This window comes from Papilio polytes, unplaced genomic scaffold, assembly GCF_000836215.1.
Source record: "Papilio polytes unplaced genomic scaffold, Ppol_1.0 DF824382.1, whole genome shotgun sequence".
NCBI classification, from domain to species: Eukaryota; Metazoa; Arthropoda; class Insecta; order Lepidoptera; family Papilionidae; genus Papilio; species Papilio polytes.
Genome location: NW_013524822.1, coordinates 1,124,155 through 1,132,269, shown reverse-complemented (window position 1 = coordinate 1,132,269; position 8,115 = coordinate 1,124,155).

Sequence of the window (8,115 nt, the reverse complement as noted above, 5' to 3'; positions counted from 1 at the left end):
TATGTCTCCTCCTCCGTCAATTAAGGGTAGGCAACGTATCTGCAATTGTGGATGTATATGGGCAGCGGTCGCTTTTCATTTTGATGGATTTAGGTGGTCGCTTGCTCGTTTGCCACTTTATGTTATAAAAAAAATATATTGTCCCGTCGCTTGCGCAACTCATTACTACCTAATTGTTTATTTTTAAGAAGTAGTTAAGTTTAAGATAATATCTCTGAAAGTGGAACAACGTTTTTCCGTAACTGTACATAGTCCTCTCTATTCTTCACTACTACATTGGTAGTTTGTTATTCTCGCGATGGATTTTAATTGTAGAAACAAATAAACACACAATATAAATTGTAATTACGTAAGTTAAAGATGTATTTTATTTCTTTTACACCCTTAAATGTAGCCTCAATAAATACAAAAATATTAAGAAACATAAATAACTTCTTTACTTTCCTAGTAGAGAACCGCTTAAGCCGTCATATAATTTCATCCATATATGAAATGCCGAGCTGTGTAAATAACATCCGCGTGAAAATCCATTATTTGATAAGATCTAGTACGTCGCCTATGCGGCGAAAAATGTATTTGTAACACTAACATAGTAAATAGAATAAAATCCCGGACTATGTTACAGTTAAGCGAATTTTCTAGCACGTTTACGAAATATAAACTAGCTTTCGCCCGTTACTTCATCCGTGTTGAATTAAAAAAGCAGCCTATATGTTCTTCCAGAATGTCCTCTACATCCATGACAAATATCATTGAAATCTGTTCAGCAGTTTAGGCTACAAACTCTAACAAACATCTATCCATCTGAATTCGCATTTATAAATCAAAACACTCCCATAAAATATTCAATAAAGATGTGTGTGTTTACGCTTTATTATAATAGTATAGATGTGTATTAGTTTATGAGCGTCGGTAGCTTAAAGATGACTTGACTTGTAATCCACAGGTCCTGGGTTCGAATACCTCATACACCAGTGGGCGAGGGGTCCCGAGCCTGCTACGCACGGTGCCGTCTTAGAGGTGCGCCTTAGAGCGCAGCGTCCCAATTTTATGGGAAAGAAATCTAAAACTTAAGAAATTAAGTTATAGGTTTCTTTGCCTTTAGAGTATTATTTTGCTTAAATACTTTCCACTTTATAAGTCGGCAAATAATTAAATAGAAAATAAACTCTTTAACATTTAATTAAAAACAAAACTGCACTAAAATAACAGTATAAAAAAGACTTTCTACGCTTGAACATTTGCTGTAAGTTTTCTCCCTTAGGTGTTGTTTATGTCGGCTTGATTCAAGACGTGGAAAAATTTATTGGGTAACCTCTCAAGAGGCAGTATTCTGTATCCAGAACGCGGTGTGAATACATGATGAAAGAAGAGAGATCCGTGAGTCCTTTCCTCTTTTAAATAGTCTATTTCTTACAAAATCTAATTATTTTTTAGTGCACTTGAAGAATATTAAAATGGATGTATGTATTTTTTATAATATAAGGTGGTAAAAGAGCAAGTGGTCGCCTTAATCCGCCAAAACGGCGAAGCAACTTGTCCATAGACATCCGCAATTGCTGATGCGTTGCCTATCCTTAATCGACAGAGGAGGAGACGTACACAAAGAGGATATTTCCCCTTCCTTTGTCTCCTCCAACGTCAAATCCACTTTCCCTTCCCATCCTTTCCTTATAGGAAAAGAATGGTAAGAAAAAAGGACTTTAATAAAGCCTCCGGCACCACACTTATCAGACGAAACGCGGAATTGCTCCCTTCACGCCTGTCTTCTGTGTTGTCATGGTATTACACCAAGCGTGCCGGTCAATTTGTGTGAAGATGATAAAGCGGGCTGTATTGTGGTTAGTACAAGAGCAAACTTATGATGTAAAATACAATATTAGAGGCAAAAATGTACACGGAACTATAAGTTGCAGTTGGGTACAATGGTATTTGAGAACGTCAAGGCTAACTGCATATTTAAAGTAAAATATTAGATACGTAACTCGGTAATGGTCACTGTAGTACTGCAATATTTAACATTCTGGACATAAATTTACAGTAAAAGCACTTATAAATTGAAATTGTTATAAATGTGTGAACTCCTAATAGTTATTACTACCAAATTATTTTAACGTATTGAAAATATTACATTTATAGTGATTAAGAATTCAAAAAAACATCTATTTAAATATCTTAAGTAAGAGCAGCGCACACCTTTTAGTAAACTATCGCACAACAGTTGGTCGATTGTCGATTGTCAATTGTTTCGCAGCTAATTCAACTGTTTAGTTGCACAACTAAAAATCGAGTAGTATGCGCTCCATATAAGCTCAAAGGAATCAAAGCGAGACTAAACAGTCTTGCGATAGATTAGTGAAAGGCGCGCGCTCTAAAAAAATAATTAAAAAAATTACAGAATGCAAACACATACGATTTTATATTTATCACTTTATTTACAAAACATGCAACAAAAAAATCAGAAATGGATTACGAAAGTTTTTAAAATAATTCAACGCTTTTTTAATCAATATAATAACGATTGATTTTAAACTACACACTTTAAAAAAGTAGAATTTCATTTGGTCATTGAAACATATACCAAGCATTGTGTCAAAATATACACGAAAGAGGAGGACACGGCGGACAGGATTTATGTGACGTCAGGAAAATAGGTGTCGCTAGTTACACCCGCAAATTTAACCTCAAAATTCAATTACTAAAGAATTTAGAAAAAAAAAGCCTTCAATACCAGAGTAAAACCACATGATCTCGTATCTTCTACCATTGCTAGTTTCCATTTATTGTATTTAATTTCAATTCTAGCTAAAATACCTACAAGTTTTTACCTTAAGGTATATCTTAATATATATTAATATTATGAAGAGGAAATATTTGAATTTTTTGTACGTATTGAAATAACTCAGACTACTGGGCTGATTTCAAAAATTATTTCACTTAAAAAAGCTATGTTATCACTAAGTAACATAGGCTATAATTTTTAATTTAATGCCAGCGAAGTCGCGAGCAACAGTTAGTATATTATTAGAATAATTTACTAACTGGTAATCAATAAAAAATAATGTTTATTTATCATTTTGGTACTGTAATAAATAGATAATCTTAACAATTTTCTTTAAATATTAAATATCTTTTCATTAAAAAGTTAGTTAATACAAAAAAAATATCTTTGTATGCAAGTTGCTTACTTTTCACTTAGCGTCTTAACAGAGTGCGATGACCTCGGAAAGAGCTTATGCACGTCGTTAGAGTCGCAACTTTTAAAGGGCTTTTAGACCTCACCACCTGTGGCAACGCCAGCTATTTTTTAAACTGCAGTATATTGTCTTTTTTTAATATTGCAACTACGTTATTTTACTCTGTTAGAATTTCGTTTCAAAAACTAAAATTCGATTTATCAATTATTTCGACTAACAAAAAAAAATATACCAATACATCCGGCTCGAGGGACCATGTTACAAAACGCTTGTTCCATTTTAAGCCGTTGCCATATCCACTTTTCATGCGATGTGACAGAGCTGTGCTGGCGTTAGGCGTAGCGACGCAATTAGCCCCCTGTCCCACGAACCCCCTGCGCCCCCCGAACCCTCTGCACTCCCGTACTCCAGCCCGCGGCGAGCGGTCATCTATCGCGTGTTACAATCGCTATTTGTCGCCTCACGTTTAAAGCACAATTTCGCCTGACGTTATTTCGCTGCACTGACGCTATCCATGTCTGAAATTGCAATCTGTTTTTGGCTACACTCTTTACAGTGTTTTATTTACGAGTACGGAGTTATTAAATTGATTTTTATTATTTTACAATGTCCATTATTAACATAATTACGTGACGTACAGCTGTTTTCATTTCGGTGAAGTTATGTATGTACTTTATATTAAGCATTTGTTTCTTTACTTTATAACCGTCGGTAGCTTAAAGGTTTATGCACTTGACTTGTAATCCACAGGTCCTGGGATCAAATACCTTCATGTACCAATATGACTTTCGACTTTTCAAATTTTATATACATAATTTACCCAACGTTCTTAACGTAAAGGAAAAAATCGTGATGCAACCTTCATCTACATATATCGGTGAAGGAAATTCGTAGTCATGTGTGTAACCAACGAACACGGACTAGGCCAGCGTGGATAACTAAAGCCTAGTCACCCTAACTTAGGCTCCCAGCCAGTTGGGACATATAGTGAGGTGATGATATTTACTTTCAGCAGATTTATCACCATAGATCATAGATAAAGCCTAAGACAGACCGATATGGAGGAATTTACTGGACCAGGCCTGGGCCTGGTCCAGTAAATTCCTCCTGGCCTATCCAATTAGGCCTGGGCCTACTCGCGGCTGTAGTGCCTCTGATGATGATAGATCATAGACAATTTATCGAAAGCTAAAAATGTTTTTAAATAACACAGTTGAATTTAAAATAAACATTTCGTAGTCAGTCGTAAATTAATAAAAGACTATTTGCATTTTCAGTTCCGCAGAACCATTTTAATTGCTTTATTCGATTTACTTGTACTCTCAAAATGCAAGTAGAATTTGATTTTTTATCGAATTTAATTAAAATATACAATCCTTTATTATTTAAAAAACGTAATTTTGATCTATATAAAATTATCTATTAAGATTTACATTCGAAGAAGATTGTTATTCATTTCTTTACGTGTCTTGTAGAGTTTTTATATAGAAGAACGGAATAGTTTTTTTCTCTTGAGAATATGTTTTGCAGTGGTGTATAAATTCGTACTTGCTTTGAGAGGATTAGAGTACAGCTTGCCAAGTCTTTCAAGCCGCTGCGTCGTGCAGCCCGGACGTGTTTAAGGACGTCGTTTACTTTTCAATGTTGGGATATTTATAGTTAAATCGATACGAATGGGAAATTATTGAGTAGAAGTATCCAATCTTTTTAAGACGTTTACTACGGCAAGTAAAATCATAATTCTTAATATATATAATATATATAATATAAAATAGCTATAACTTTGTGAAAACGTAATACATTTTATATAATGTAATATGCACCTGAGATAATCGTTTTGCACTAGCGAGAGGGACATAGTTTTCTTCGTCCGCACCAGCTTTACTACTGCGTCAGGCCGATATCGGCAGTTACGCAGTAAATGTAATTTAAGAAACAATTTTTAGTGTGGAAAACAAGCCAAGGCCACTTAAATTCGCAACAATTACGAATAGATTATGCTTATAGACATCTGTATTTCCAATTTCTCTGCCTATCTTCAATCGACAGAAGAATATAGATATTTCCCGTTTCATGAGCTCCTTCTCTGTCAGCTACACCTCTTTCTATCTCTTCTCTACAACGTATTAAATGGACGAGGACTACAATTAGGCCTCAGATGAAACGCGGAATTACTTTCACTTCACTCCATTCTTGTATTTACACTGATAAGCCATTCGCAGACTAGACGTTATTGCGTGCTTTAACACTATAAAAATTATATTTAGTGTTACGTTATAAGATTTTGTATTTAAAACTCGATTATTTAAAACAGGCACTTACATTAAATAGTTATTTAGTTACTCATATTTCTTTCTATTAGAATTTTTTTAAAAAGGAATCATATCTAAACATCTTACGAATATATAACTCGAAATTGTTATTCTATTTGGTATGTTTAAGCAAACAACTTCTGGAAACTACTGGAAATGTTTACTACGTCATTCAATTTCATGTTTACTGTTTAATTTATAGCATCGTATATCTTCGGGAACGTTTTATATTTCCTTTCCATTCCGACACAATCGAATGAGAAAACGTTGCATATTGAAAAATTTATTAATCAATTTTATTGTTTCTCTTCAATTTTATGTATTTATGTTATATCTTCTAATACTTGAAACTCTGAATAAGCCTTTTTAGAGGCTTATCTATATGTTTCTAGCGTACCTCATCCTCGTCTGTATGATCACCAGGTTTTCTTCTCCATATCGATATATCTTCCGTCATTTCAATCGTCAATTCTTCTTCACATGAACATTTGCGTGTGAAGAGTGTGTGTTACAGGTTAGCGTGGTATGGACATGCTATGCGATGAGACGATGGCCACATAAACCACAAACCATAAACCAGAATAAATGTAGATGGCTACAAAGGTAGAGGAAGACCAAAGAAAGTATGGATGGATTGTGCGAAACAGGATATGCTTAAGAAAGAACTGGATTCAGATATGATGGCTGATAGAGATTTATGGAGCAGCACATACTGTGCTAACCCTCCATAAGGGATAAGGGCAAGTTGGTGATGATGATGATGTGTGTGTTTCACAAGGTGACATCACCTTTCGCATAATCCATCTCTTACTAGACTCTACTGCTGTACAGTTGCGGAAAGCCGCAGTGTTTCACTTCAAGAAAAATTGCCTTGTTTATTGCAACGAAACAAACTCCGCCTCCTCCTATTAATAACTAATTAGGTAGCACTGAGTGCAAACGAAGGGACAATAAAAAAAGCCTTGTTCCTTCTTCTTCTTAAAGTGCCTCTCCAACTAGCGAAGGTTGGCGGTCAGTTCTCCAATTTTGACTATCACTAACAGACTTTATTTTCATAGACACATGTGTAAGCTCGTTTCATGGATTTCTGTTCTGCGTCTCCTTCAAAACGTTCCAGCGATTGTAGTTTTTTAAGTGAGACATCGCTAGTTTCTCCGACTTTACATTCATAATTAAAATGACGTCGTCGAATTTCGAAAAATCGAAAATCTCATTCGTACATGGCGGGATTCAAACCCAAAATCTGTAGATTACAAGTCAAGTGTTTAAACCACTGAGCCACCGACACTTATATCAATCAGCTACATTGAGTTAAATATAGATTTTTAACCGCGTTCGATACATAAATTGAATGCTAAAGCGGAGCCGCGGCGTGTATTCATAAACGTGAAATATGGCGGCACACTAATGATATTTTAATACTCTACTCTCTGCGGTAGGGTTAAGCAAATTACCACCTTAATTATATGAAAATAAATCATAATATCCTACACTACTGATAGTCATAGATAACGAGTAGGTTTTTATTGATTTTATATGTGACGAGCTGTTGCCCGCGGCTTCGTCCGCGTGGTATTAGGAAACATACGAACTATATAAATAACAAAAAGCTACGTATCCCTCGGGAACCGGACATTTCTAAGGGATGAAGCTTATTCCATGTGTACTCCAGACTTTGTTTTACATCTGTGCCAAATTTCAATAAGATATGTTGAACTGTTGCAGAATGATCGAGTAAACATTAAAAAACTAAATTAATGAATCCGAAGGGAACCGTAACTACTGTCGGGATAAATAGTAGCCTATGTGTTGTTCCAGACTATGCTCTAAACCTGTGTCAAATTTAATGGAGATTCGTTCAGCCGTTTAGGCTACAAACGCTAACAAACATCCATCCATCTAAACTTTCGCATTTATAATATTAGTAAGATTTATTTTACATTTTTTGTAGTTTCGATCAATAATAGAACCTTATTTTGCCCCTCAATTAATACGTAAGTATTAAAGAAGTAAAGTACATATCTCTTATGTTATCTAAAACATTTCTGCTTTTATACTGTCATGTAAAATTTAATTAAATATTTGTTTTTTTTTTATTGTAATATGCTATTTGTAAAGTCCATACCCAGGCCAGTGTTCACAATGTTGCCACTCATTTGCATAATATTGCGCACAACAAATATCTTATTAGCATACAAACATGGCCAACGTATAGAATAACAGACAAGAGTTCTTTACTCGACTCTATGCATCTGTTGCAGACATTTAAATAATATATAGACTGGACAAAATGAACATTTTCTTTTATTTCTTTCTTTTAGTTACTATGTCAGTTATTAAGATTAGTAGTTGTTTAACTTGTTACCGACAGTGCAGCAGCCAAAAATACTATACGAAAACTTTTCTTCCAACCAAATTAATCTTTATTCAAAACTTATTTACATATAATAATTGTAAAACTATCCCACGATCACATCTTTTACGAGTCTTTTCCTTGTATTCTTTACTTTAATACTTAAACCATGCAATGTCTCGGTGGCCAGTATGCACTCTTTGGCTTTGGCTGTATCGGTGGCCAGTATGCACTCTTTGTCTTTGGCTGTCTC